At 36.4% G+C, this 14,608-nt stretch overlaps 1 protein-coding gene and 1 long non-coding RNA gene across 4 annotated transcripts in view; one reads left to right on the forward strand and one right to left on the reverse strand.

Moving 5' to 3' along the window:
- Positions 1-14,608, reverse strand: part of LOC117182113 (4-hydroxyphenylpyruvate dioxygenase) — a 549,071-nt gene that overhangs the window by 281,749 nt on the left and 252,714 nt on the right. The window lies entirely within an intron of this gene.
- LOC117182117 lies at positions 12,116-13,214 on the forward strand. Its single transcript, XR_004468273.1, has 3 exons — positions 12,116-12,350; positions 12,519-12,703; positions 12,945-13,214. It is a non-coding gene; the product is annotated as an uncharacterized LOC117182117 (long non-coding RNA).

Below are 14,608 nucleotides of genomic sequence, written 5' to 3' on the forward strand. Positions count from 1 at the left end.
GACGTATTGCTACAGACATAATGCTGACCTGACGGTGTTGGTTTCGACACTGTCCTGCCGAACGCTCCAAGGGAGATACAGTCAGCTGTCTAAAACGAGAAGTGCCAAATTTTCTGGTACTACGAGATTTCGAGAGCAGTGTCCATTACACACTCGACGCCTGACTCGTATGCTCAAGGAACACTAGGGATTTTCAGGCCTGTCGTTGCAACTTTCTCGTGCCTTGATGCCACTCATCTGACAGTTGTCAGAAGTGGCCATAGAGCAAATCGAAAATCCACTTTGTGGAGTGCTCAGTTCCACTTTGTGGAGTGCTCAGTGACTCCACACATTTTTAGCCGGTCGCGTTCCAATAGTTCCCTAGATAATTCGATTTGTCCGTAAGGGATTTGGGAAGAGGTCAAGCTAAAGAAAAGAGCAGAAACTTGTGTGGGGGATATTTATTGTATTAATTGCATATGTTTTTACATTTTCATCGAAAAGGCATTAGATTTTTGTAAAATTTGCCCCCCCCCCACCTACGTTTTTCTGTCTGTGAGCACAATAACTTAAAAAAATCATTCTATTAGATTAGCCTTTGGTAAACTCTTTTAGTGTCGACAACTGAAGGTCAAGTTCTTTAGTCAGCCATATTGGATAACAATACAAAAAGTGAGCGCATTTTGAAAATTTTTGTGACGATTTTTTTCCAGATTCGAAAATTCTCTGTACGGATATTCCTAGTACTTGAACAGACGAATATTTTCTCCTCATTACTTTTTTCGATAAAAAAATTATAATTTCCATTTTTTTTAATTCATGATTCCTCCCCTAGGGACTGTAAGACCTTGTCGTTGGTGGGCAGGCTTAAGGGTGTGGGTCATAGGAGTCAAAGGGATCTCGGCCTGCATGAGTATGGATATGGATGAAAGGACCTCTATAAACGGGCTCTCCTGGTATGCATGAATGTAGTATGATAGAAGGGTGAAAGAGTGTAGCTAACACGGGCTTCCTGGATCCCTAGGTTGAGGTCCCTCCCGGGCAGATCTCCAATCTCTGTAGTCGGCATGGGTATGACCTGCAGCCCGCACTGCGACCAAGAAACAGCCTTCCGTTTGTATGGTGGCCTGCGAAAGGGTATTAATTGAGTTTCTCGCTCAATGTGACCACCCCCCTAAGCCATAGGTATAGAGTGATCGTGCCCATTTCTCTTTGGCACCTAGGGGTTACGATGGTGTCCTAACGGTCTCTCGGGGACTTGCATGCGGGGCTTTATAAGGATGGACGAATCCCTTTCCCTAGCTACTCGTGTCACGAAAATGAAACACGCAAAATCGCAAAAAGAAGAAGGAGGAAGGGAGTTGGCGGAGGGAGGATAGGGACTAGGTCCTAGAGGGTCTAGCATAACCCTTTCACCCCGACCTACCTCTCCGGAAATCGTCACGCAGGTGTAGACTGTGCCCCCAGCTCTTTCGGAGGCTAAGTGTGTGACGGCCTCTCTGAGTAAGGCTATGGATACGGGAGTGGCCAATCAGCCCCCCAATAAGAAAAAACGCATCAGCATTTTCCTGAAAAGGAGACTGAGGAGGCATACGCAGCGGGCCAGTGGAGCCGCTGCAGTACCTGTTACATCGACGACCACAATGCCGATAACCAGCACTGAGGCTCAAAAGCGAGTAAGGGGCTTAGAGGGCACTCCGCCGGGAGAAGGGGAGGCAAGCCTTTGAAGAGGCACAAGGCGGTCCAACAGCCGACGAACACGGAGTCCTGTGGGTTTAGACTGACTGTCGCTCAAAGGACTGACCCTCTGACCGTGGTCATGACGGCTACGAGCTACCCGGACTCGTTTCTCAGTGCACAGCAGCTAGAGCTTCTCAGGGAGGCTACCTGGAGGGCGCTTGAGAGAGTGTCGCCAGATCAGTGGCCTAAATTCAAGACTTATTTCTGCAGGGGAGGGATCTTTGTATTTGTGGCAGCGGACCCAACGGCCAAGGCTTGGCTACACAAGTTTTTGGCCGAGACTATTTCGAGACACTATCAGGGTCTTAGGCGGGGCTGTTTTTTGTTACAGGGTCCCTAAAGGGGCCAATCCAACGGCATGCACACTGGCGAAGGGAGTCAACATTGTCCCGCTGCTTGAGCTATGTTCCAGAGACCTGATGGTGATAGGCACAGATCTTAAAGGAGTAGGAAAGATTGTCATAGGATCGGCTTACTTTCCATATGACAGCGATACTAATCCACCAGTGGAGATACGTACATTGGTGGAATACTAATTAGTACGGCTATAATCGCACATGGGGTGCCTGTTGCAGTCGTGGAATGGACCTACCACATGTTGGCCAATAGGAATCTAACCACGAGCAAGGGTGACACCACCTTATGTGGAACCGTTGACTCGGAATGTCCGCAGGGGGGCGTTCTATCTCCCTTGCTGTGGTGCATATCAGTGGATGAATTGCTTCATCTGCTCACGAGTCAGGGCTTCCACGTCATAGGCTATGCAGACGATATACTAGTTATCGTGCACTAAGAATAGTTGATTCATGGTGTAAGGTGACTGGACTATCAGTCAATCCGAGTAAGACGGATGCAGTTGTGTTCACCAGAAGGTACAAGTGGGGAACTACGGGTATATTGAAGAAAAAGTGCAAGAAGCTAGTAGAGACTCTTTGGCTCTGTAGAAGAGCCATAGGAAAAAGCTGGGGCTTGAAACCGGAGACACTCATATAGATTTACACAGCGATTCTGCGACCTAGACTAACCTACGCGGCAATAGTCTGGTGGGCCAGGGTCGAACTTTCTACTGTGAACTCCCGACTGGAAAGAATCAGGGGACTGATTCTGAAAGGTATCACTGATGCCTCGCAGTCGACACCCACGATGGCCCTGGGGGAACTAATAGGATTAGAGCACCTCCATCTCACCATAAAAGCCGCAGCTGCGAATGCGGCCTGGAGAATAAATATGGTAAACGATAGCATTATCTCGACAGTTATGCGGATAACAATCAACATCACGAAGAGGCCGACACTGAGCATGCCCAGGGACAAAATGTCCACTTGCCACTACCTCTTCAACAAGAAATACCGGGTAAGCCTATTCACAAAAGAGAAATGGGCTAACGGTAAGGCACTCCTGTTTGTGACGGAGACAACTGGTTTACTAATAACTCCAGAAACAAAGAGAACACTGGAGCAGGTGTATAGCGTAGAATAAACGGAAGGGGCTTAACAATTGTGATGGAAACCAACGCAACAGTTCTACTATCTGAGATTATGGCCTTGCTCCAGTAAGCCTATAAGTCAATGGAGTACGGAGTACTGAATAAGATAGCGGCAGAAAACCGAGTCACTCTTCTCTGGGTCCCTGGACACAGTGGCATCAGGGGCAATGAAATATCGGACAGCTTAGCAAAGAAATTCTTAAGCTCGGTAGGAAGGAAGTTAAAATCCTGACAGAGATGTTTATAGGACATGGAAACCTCCGGTACAACAGACATAAGATAGGGCTTGAGGAAAGTCCCCTCTGTCGCCTGTGCGGAAAAAGACAATTAGACTTCCACTCATATCCTCTGTCACTTCCTCGCGATTGCGAGGAAACGTGTAACACTCACAGGGAGTTTCTGCATCAGTGAGTCAAAAATATCGGCCAACAGCGTGGCCGCGGTCCTCTCTCTATGGAGAGAACTTTGAGGCCACGCTTAAGGATTGTAAGGGAATGCAACAGGATCACCCAAGCGTCAGGGGCTTTAACGGTCTCAACCCAGAATATATAATAATAATAATAAAATTAATGATTTTGCTACAACATTATTTCAATTACTTCAAACACATAATAAATATCTTATGATTAAAAAAAATAAATGGAAACTTCCATTTTAACATTGAGAACTGCCAAATATTAGGAACGCAGATATACAGTTTATGAAAAAATTAAACTTTGAATTCATAAATAATTCGTCGCAAATGTTGTTTACACTAGATTGCAAATTTGAAACTTGTTAGTGAAAAAAGTTGCATGTACATATTGCGAAAAAAGTTGAAGTTTGTCCTTGCACACCTGCCTGTATCTGCCATGATTGATGCGCATCAAAAAGGACTTTTTCGTCACAAATCCCCAATAAAAGGAATTTTGTTATTCATCCGTACCCAATGCTAGTTTTCTTGTTATCTCTATTTCCTGCGGTAGCGTAATTTAGAGCTTATTAGCAAACGAGTGTGCGAGAGAACGAAAGCGAAAGCTCCTCTGCTTTTTCCTGCACATAATGGTTCACATAAATCCCCACTACCTTCCACTTCTCTCCTCCTATCATTGCCTCTTCTACTATTACTCGTTCCTTTTGTTCATTTCTGTCTTTCTCATTGTTCTCTGTTATACATTCATTCCTTACTCCCATCGCTATTCCTCCCATTGCTCTGCCCTTTTTATTCTTCCTCTTTGCATTTTGCACTTGCCATTTGTAACCTCTTGGTAACCTTCCCCTTACTCTTTCCCATCCCTTTTCATCTATCCACGTCTTCATTATTATGACTATATCCCATTGTGACAAATTTCTCATAAACTCCCTATTCTTTCTCTCTAATTCTGCTATATTCCAGTAACAAATCTTCCATTCTTCCCTACTTTCGTTTCTCATCTTTTTTCCTTCTTACTATTGCTTATTTTCCTATCTCCCGTTCCTTCCTCTCCTAGTTTCCCTGCAACTTATTTCTTACTATCTGTTCCCTTTCTTCATCCCAATCCCATCATGCTCCGTCTACCTGTATTCTCCCATACTTAACCCATGTTCTCTTTCCCTCTCTTCTTTACTCTTCCGCTATTTTCCTTAATTTATACTGCATCTTCCTTTCTTCCCATATCAAAGCATCCTCTATTCTCTCTGAACTTCCATATAATAACCTCTTCTTTGTCATCACCTACCTCTTATGTTCTCATTCCGATAGTTTCACCAGTACCATTATTTCCCCTCTTCGCTCTTCCCTTCCTCCATTTCACATTTCCTCTATCTCCACCTTAGCATCAATTCTGTTTATTACTTCGTCCACCCCTTCCGTTAGCTCCTTCCCCTCTAATCTTATACCCTTTATCCCTATGTTTAATTTTCTTTCTTCCCTCTCTTTCCTTTCTACTCTTTATTATATTTTTCTCAGCCTTTCCATCTCCTTAATCTCACTCTCGCCCCCACCCCAATCCCGGTTCCAGCTTTCAAGTTTCTTTATCCTATCTTGCATCTCCTCTACCTCTTTATTATGATCCTCTTCCTGATTCTCTAGTTTTTGTGCCAATGACTGCATCTTCTTTTCTAACTTTTATCTGATTTCTTTCCATTTTTTTATTTCGTTCTTAACTTCAGCCATTTCCCGCCTAATTTCCTTCTTTAATTCTTCTTTCTTTTTCTCCTGCTTTTTTCATAAATCCCCATTACCTCTATCATCACTTTGCGAATTTCCTTTAGTCTTTCCTCTTTCATCGGAACTTCACTTTCATCTCCGCTTCCGTCAGCCCCCTTACTATCATCACTCTTCCCTAGCAAACTCGGATATTCCGGCTGCGATCTAAATATTTTTTGATATTTTACGCTCGCATCGATATATTCCTTCTCTTCACTGCTTTCCCTCTCCCCTATCTTCCTTTTCATAAAAGCCTCAATTAAACCTGCACTTTTTGCTCTTAATCTCTCCTTTTCTATAGTTTTCTTATACTTCCCCGTTTCCTTTCTTTACTTGATCTATTTTTCGGTGTACTGAACACTTCCTGCTCTAAATCTGTTTCTTCTACGGATATACTCGCTCCGCTAGCAATGAATCAAATTCAAACTCTCCCACCTTCTATGTTTCCCTGCCTCTATTTACCGTCGAGGTCTGGTTCCTGTCTCGCCTTTCTTTTTCGCTACCCAACCCTGCTACTACCAACCCGATCAACACAGTCCTCTCGCCCTGTCACAAATCTCCAAACAACCTAACTTTAACTTGCACACAAATCTGTCTCAATCCTCCAAAATATCTACCTCCACTTTTCAATTTCACCATCCCTCAATTACTTACTCACATCCACACCCTTCTACAGACTTTCACAATCCACTCACCTCAAATTTCACCACAATATCAGAAAAACTCAGCATAAGCAATTCCCGCTACTTTGCACTTTCATGTCGGAAACGGAAGTCCCTCTCCAAACTTAGTTTAGTTTTAATTTTTTTTAATTTGTCTCCTTAATTTTTTTGGTACCTACTTATAGCCGCATTGATTTTTCAATTTTTAATTTTATTTTTGTCTATCCAGTCAAGGAGTTCGGAATTAAAATTTGTTGTTGTTAATGTTGTTGTTACGTTCTCTTCAATTCTGGTTGATCACGGGGATTTTGGTTCTGCGTTGAATTCTAGTATTCGGTTTAATTTGGCTTTGAATTTATTTTATCGTCTCCCAACTAGTTTGAGACCTGTTCAGCCCCCCCCCCCTCCACGCCCAGGGAGGGGAGTTGTGATTTTGCAATTTGGCACCATCACAATGATCCAGTAGTAGTTTAAAATTTTCAAGAATTATACTTAAATTAGACATCTCAAGTAAAATTCGGCACTCCGTGACTGCGTTTTAAAAATTTTTAATTTAAGATAATTTAATACCACCTTTATATATGTGCATATGTATAAAACTATCGTCAGGACTTTGCGTTCTTGAGCGGGAAGGCTACGGAATTTCTACATCCCGTGGCGTCGTCGAATAGGATTCGCCGCCACCTGATTTTAGCGAGGCTTATACAGTTGAAGTATTTATAGTCCTAATTTCAAGGGCGAATTGAGTTATTCTTTATATAAAACCTAAGAATAAACTCAGGGCAAAATAACCACAAAGTCCGTCAGTGGACAGGCATTTCCGCCAAATTCATCTAATATGAGAAAATATACAATTATTGATGCCTATATATTTTTCGATATCGTGCGAGGGTTGGTAAAAGACCCCCCTCCCCCCTGCAGAAGCAGTACGTTCTCATCCGCTAATCATCGGCCAAGAATCAGTCCTCCCATATCGGCCTCAAGTCCTGTAATTCGGATCCAACACGTGGCAGATCTCGCGCCTAACGAAAACGGTCTACTGGCTAGAAGGAAGGAGGGAAGTGAGGAGAAGCGACAACAGCGAGGAATACCAGCGGCGTGTGGCATTATCGGCCTCTCTCTTGACCACAGAGACTTGTATTCTAAGTTTCGCGCACTAGTCTCTCTAGCTTTTCCGCCGCTTTTCGTAAGTGAGTCTCCTCGTACATATTCGACCTTGTTTCTCTTATGTATTTCCTCGTTATTATGTAAATATGTTATTAGACATCTGTTATTATCTTTTTTTGTCATTATACTCTTATTTTATTGTAACTATCTTGCCAAATTTCATTTCAACAACCTCCTCGTCTGTTAAGGACTGAGCTAGCGTATTGTAAGGCATTTTTGCGATTTAGGTTTTTCTATCGCCTATCGTTAAATACAAGTTGCGTCAAGAGACATCATAATCGCGAATTACAAGTTGCGTCAAGATACATCATAATGTGGTGTGAACATCATTTTTTTGGAGTTAGTCAAAAATAGTTGTGATTTATTCAATTATTTTTAAAATTTTGATGCGAACAGGAAATTACCAAATTAAAATTAATCTTCTGTAAAGTTAAAATATTAAAATTTTTAATTCTTGTTAAAAAGAAAAGAAATTTTTAGTATGGTTAGGTTAGATTAATAAGCATCTTTATTCACGACATTTAGAATTCCTGAGTGATTATTTTGAAGTAACATTATTCATTATTGTAAAAATGTAACTAAGACTGGTTGAAAAAGAAGTAAATTTAGTTTAAGAGTTAAAAATAAATGTTAATATTTTTTCTGAGTGCAGGATGGAAAGGCATTTAGGATCTTTTAATCTATTATTAATTCGTGCGGCCGTAATATTTTGTGGATAATTATTTAAAAGTAGAAAATGTTTAAGTGTATTTAAATTACCATTATGAAATTTTTTGCTAGAAAATTACATAGCTGAATCAACTAAGTTATTAGTAATCGGAGAACCAATAGGAGTTCCAAGGTTTGGCTGTAAAAAGTTTTGTTGAATTGAAAATAGGTCTTATGCATTAAAAATGTAATTCCTTCTTTAGATTCGTCTATAGGTAGTGCAGTAATTTTTTAAATGTGAGACCATCCTTTTTTATAATATTCAGAATCAATTCTACGGAAACATTAGTGAAAAGGAAAGTTACGTCAAGAGACCTTATAATGTGGTCTGAAGGAATAGTGCTTTTTTCAAGTTTTTGTTTTAATTCTATGGCATTTTTTATCAAAGATTTAGGTTTAGGAAGAGCAGTGTTCAATATGTTATTAAATATTTTAGCCATAGAATAAGTAGGCCAATTAACGGAAATAACAACAGCTCTTAAAGGAAAGTCATTTTTATGGATTTTAGATAGACCATAAATTCTCACCAAATTCATATTTTCTGTAATGAGATCTTGTCTGTTTATGTTAGATCCTAAAAAACCTTTTAGTCTCCATTTGTTTATTTTATTAAAGGTTTTTCTTTGCATGGTTTTGAAGGGGTTATCTTAAATTCTTTCATAATTTGATTTATCATTTAACATTAGTACCATTTTATTATGATAATCTTGTTTATTAAGAATGACAGTAACATTACCTTTATCCGCAGGTGTTATAAACATGTCTTGATTTCCTTTGACAAATGTCTTAGTTTCAGCAATATTTTTTGAAATGATTCTATCTGAATCAAAGATCAGGTTAGGTAATGTTATGGTAGTCATCGTTATGTAAAGAAGAGGGAAGATAGTTTTTAATTCTATTGACATGTTTCTTTAAAAAGTTTAAATGATTGTGAATATCAGAGATTTTCCATTCTTCTGATTTGACGTTGTAATTTTAGCATACTAAACTGAACTTTTTGTTTAATAGAATAACGATGAAAAGACAAATTACAAATATTTTTAGTTGATTTAATAAGATTATCAGGAAGAATATCATATTTACGAAAATTAATAAGGAAATCCTTTCTAGCTTCTATGTCTCTGATATCTTGGTTGATGATGATGCAGTTCTTGATGTAGTAGAAGATGTTGGAGTTATATTTATGTCTCATTTGGTTCAAAAAGGCATGTTGAGGCACACTTATAGTTGATGTGCAAATAATATAAGTAAACCTTTAACGTCCGAGAAACCATTGTAGGAAGATCAAACAGAACAATTTACATGTCAACAACGCTATGGGACAAGTTTTTATTTTACTTTCAAAAAGTAAAGGAGAACATCCCAACGTTTCGGAAATTTACCATTTCCATCATCAGGGGAGAACTGATAAAATAGACATAGTCTACAGTAGTGAATAGAATGTGTAAAAAAGTTATAATAGCATAATAATCTTAGTAACTAAAAAATAAAAAGTACATGCAGATTAGTTTCGTAAAGACATACATTTTTTGGATTCAGTAAAAAATAGCCGTGATTTAATAAATTATTGTTAAAATGTGGATGCGAACAGGAAATTTCCTAATAAAAATTAATCTTCTGTAAAGTTAAAATAGTAAAATTTTTAATAATTAATACAAAAATTAATTTATAGCAAGGTTAATATTTTTTATGAGTGCAGGATGGAAAAGTATCCTTCTGCCATAAGGATAACTCCAAAAGTGACTGTGAATAAGGAAACTAACCCATTATGCCATAAAACGGAAGAAAACGGCGCAAATTATTTTTTTTTTTTTAATAAATAGAGGGATGAAAGTATTAAGAATGTAGGAACTAGAAAGATAAATTCTATTTATGAATTACCAAATTTTAATTTAAAGATTTTTGGATATTATTGTTAATAGTATTGTGAAAGAACAAAATGAAAGATTAAAAATATATATTTTTTTTAGTGAAAGAATTCAAGGATAGAATTGTATGATTCATTAAGGTAGTCTAAATCAGTAATTTTATTTATGCGATTATCTAGTTTTAGACAACGTCTTCATGATCATTTACATAACAATATCAAATTAAATTAAAATGTAATGAAAAACTTATAATGGAAAAGCCTCATAAAAATTGTAGAGGCTTTTTTTAATAAAAAAACTCCATCTTAATTGACGGAAATCCGTACGATGTTTTTGGGCAACAACGAACATATAGATTAGTAGACAAGAGACATAAATTAAAGTGGTAAATTCATGAATACAGAATAAAGGCGTATTTTTAAAGGAACCACGAATGAGGAAAGCGCGCCAAAGTAACTGGAATTTTAACTTGGTTTTGTTTATTTTATAATATTTTGATATATTTTGTTGACATTCATGATTTCTGCCTGTAATTAAATCAAGATATTATGATATTTGTTCATTAAAAATGGATTCTATTACGCGTCTTTTATATTTATTTTTTTCCCTAGAAAGAATTTGAATATTGTTAAAATAGAAATAAAAATAAAGGTTTAAGTTCCAACAATGTTGTGAAAGATCTGTATTAAAATTTCCAACTCTACAATTTCTTTTATATTCCGAAACTTTAGTTTTTAATCTTCTATCTGTTTCATCAATATCAACTTTTTCTCCACAATTACATTTATTGAGATATACAATTCCAGACAAATTTTCGTTACTACCGTTATCTTTTGGATTAAGTACACATTTTTAAGATAGTTTTAAATACTGAAAAAACATTTATGTTGAATTTTTTTAACGATTTTCGTAACCTTTCAGAGAATCCTTGAATATACGGTAACGGAAATTTTACATCCGATTTTTGTACGTGTCAACCCAGCTATTTTTCTTACTGGAAGCATTGAAGATTTCATTAATTCGCTCTCGCATAATATTGTTTATCAAAGGAAGTGGATAATACTATTGAAAGTATTTATCAAATCAACCATTCCTTCAGTAGGAACAATAGCTGAAACAACATCCACATACCTTTTGCATAAAATAGATTTAAAATTCAATTTTTTTAAAAAGCACTTGATTCAACATCTTCTAAAACCACATTTAAAACTATAGAAGACAATGATGAACCCATAGGACAACTATTTAATAGTTTATAATATTTCCCATTAACGGAGAAAACCATGTTATTGAAAACAGTTCTAGTAGCGACTAAAAATTCATTTTTTGTTATTTTTTTGAATTTTTATTTTGTAATAGTTTTTGTTCGATAAGTCTAATGCTAGCTCTGATGAAATGTTATCAAACCTTGAGACAACGTACAATGAAACTAAGAAATAAAAGTGAAACTAAGGATACGTTCCAAAAATCGGATTAAAAAGTTACGTTACCGCGCGCTTTTGTCAGTCGCTGTACCTTTAAAATGTCGCCTTTATTCTGTATTCATGAATTTACCACCTTATTGTATGTGTCTTGTCTACTAAGCTATATGTTCGTCGTTGTCCAAAAACATCGTAAGGATTTCCGTCAAATAAGATGTGGTTTTGTATTAAAAAAAGCCTCTAAAATTTTTATGAGGCATTTCTATTATATGTTTTTCGTTACATTTTTATTTAATTTGGTGTCTCACGTTATTATTATTTTTTTAAAATTGACATAAACCATTGACAGATGTTTGACTCCAAAATTAATATTCGTGGTATTTTACAAGATAAAAAGTACAGGTAATTTTTATTTCTTTAACAAAAAAAAAATCAATTTGTGTGTAATTATATATAAGAAAAGATCATTATTTATATATGATCTACTTACATTCTTTGAAAAAGGCACGTAGTGGTAGCTGAAGCGTCAGAAAGACAGAATTTTAATAAACGAACTTTCCAATCATTTCGTTTTATTCTTTGTTACTACAAAACAATCACTCAGGAATTCTAAATATAGTGAATAAAATGCTTATTAATCTAACCTAACTATACTAAAAATTTCTTTTTTTAATAATAATTAACAATTCTAATATTTTATCTTTACAGAAGATTAATTTTAATTAGGAAATTTCCTGTCCGCGTTCAAATTTTAACAATAGTTTACTAAATCACAACTATTTTTAACTGAATCCAAAAAATGATGTCTTTACGAAACTAAGCTGTATGTACTTCTTTTTTTAGTTACTAAGATTATTATACTATTATAACTTTTTTACATACTCTATTGACTATCCTAGACTATACCTATTTGATTGGTTCTCCCCTGATGATGGAAATGGTGAATTTCCGAAGCGTTGGGATGTTCTATTTTACTTTTTAAAACTAAAATATGGGAAATATACAAACCCACAGACAAGAAGAAGAAATAGAAGTCGACACGGAAGAAAATAAGAAACAACATCAAAAAGATGATAAGAGCGTGAAGTCAGGCACGTTGATAGTTTATTTATAAATAGATGCCCGAGAAAGGGAGAGAGAGAGAAGATGCAGGTAAGAAAAAAAAGAGTAGAATCCTCTAAACACATATGAAATTATTCTGTTTTTTTCTTTTCTTATTAATGTTCAGTAAATTAACATAAAAAAACATCTTGATCTTGAAGTTTCCCTAAATTAATGTATAGCGCCATCCTTCTACTTTTGATTTTTTTTCAATTGCAGGAGGAGGCACCAGCAAGGAATCTTACAAAAATATACAAACCCATGGGCAAGAAGAAAAAATAGAAGATGATACAGATGAAAATGAGATACAAAATCAGAGATGAAGATGAGAGCTTGGACTCAGACACATTGATGGTATTTTCTCAAATAGATGTGCGAGAAAGAGAGATAAGAACAACATGAAGGTACCAGAAAAAAGAGTAAAACCCCTAAATACATACGACATCATTCTGTTTCTGGTCTTTCTATTATTAATGTTCACCAAATTAACATGAAAAAACATTTTGATTTTGAAGTTTTACTAAATTAATGTATAGCGCAATAATTCTACTGTTGATGTTTTTAAATTAAGAGTAAATTATAGAAAAAAAGTCATACCAAACTAAGCATAGTTAGTCTCATTTTAATGTATTTTTAAATTTTCAGGAGAATGTCCGAGTAACGTATACGCATTACCTATAATACAGATTGGACAAGAAAGAAGTAAAGAGCGAAATGAGGAAAATGAAGACGAGGAAGCAGCAGCAGAAAGAGCAAAAACAATCCAAGTTCTTCTGCCTGGAAATCGTCTTAAGATTATTTCAAGGACGAAATGTATATGCCACATTTTCAAGTTTAAGGACACAGTTTAATTCTGATTATTAAAAATATCGATAACTTGTGCTTACCATGTGCAATAGTTGCTGTAATTTGCACATGCACATGGGGAGGGGGGGAGGTTCGGTACATTACACGATCACTGGAATAAGGTGCGAAATTTGTATCGAATTTTGACGCGTGGAATGGCACAAAATTTAGTCAAAAATAATAGTGTGCAAGTAACGGAAAATAGCTGAAATTACCAAAAATAATAAATACCAGAAATTAATAAATTTCAAATTCATTTAGCCCATGAAGGGGTTACGATAATAGTTTTTTATTTTTCCACATTCGGCCAAGGAGTAGATTCATTATATGATAGTACTATGCACAGTATAGAGATTTTTCAATTAAATTTAGGTAAATATATTGTATTATGAGCAAAAAAAACACTAATAAGCAATATTAAATTTGCGTAGTGCAGTCGGTAGCAGGATCTTCAGTTTAGCATGTAAAAGAAGTTATAACAGGCCCTTGTGCCTAGAAAATCACTGCAAAGCTGGTTCTTTTCGAGGTAAAAAAAGTACTTGCTTCCGAATAAAATTATGCAAACAATGTTTTAAAATCATTACTAATAGTTAAAATCAATGTAGATATTCGTATTGTAATGTTTGTGCAACTATACTGCCTATTAATAATTACTTTTTATGACGCCACTTAGAAATAATAAACCAAACAATGAAGGCAAAAGTCACGTTGTTTTTATCTTTTATGATTTCGAAACACAGCAAAACACGACAGCACCTGGTGATTCTAAAACGAAAATTAATGTTCCGAACTTATGTGTGGCTCAACAATTATGTATTCAGTGTCAGGATGAGCCAGACATTTTGAAACTGTGTTCAAAGTGCGAAGTACATATTCCGTGACGATCATGTGAATCAACTGGCAGATTTAGCAATGCCTGTTTTTCATCGAACAGTATACATTGGCACACAGTGATCACAAATTTGAAAAATTAACTTTTGGTAAATGGAAATTTTTACCCATTTACAGAAGCGACAACCATAGCATCATGCTAAAAAAATTCGAATAAATTACTTATATTCTAATACTATCGCAATTCTAGCTATAAATGGTTATCGAATGGGTGACCGAAAATCAGCTAAGGCTATCCAGTACATGATTTGGAAAGAATATCAACTTGGGCACAGCATATGTCATGCTGGTCGAGATCACTGTGACATACTATTAAATGTCTGGCAAAAAAATAGGGCGTTTTTCCGACATCATCTTCTTATATCCATTGATATCAAACTATAGTAAGTTTCCCATTGGCCGTCCAAAAGTATGCGTTGGTAATGAATGTCAAGTATTAACAGAGTCTACAAATACAGACCTTGCTCAATTTGTATTGCATGCAGAACCGTCTATTATTTTCCCAGTGTCGGTAATGCTGCGAGAAAAGACAGCAGAGCAGTTATATTCCTGAGGATACCCAAGAACGTTCG

This window comes from Belonocnema kinseyi, chromosome 10 (assembly GCF_010883055.1).
Source record: "Belonocnema kinseyi isolate 2016_QV_RU_SX_M_011 chromosome 10, B_treatae_v1, whole genome shotgun sequence".
Classification (NCBI taxonomy): Eukaryota; Metazoa; Arthropoda; class Insecta; order Hymenoptera; family Cynipidae; genus Belonocnema; species Belonocnema kinseyi.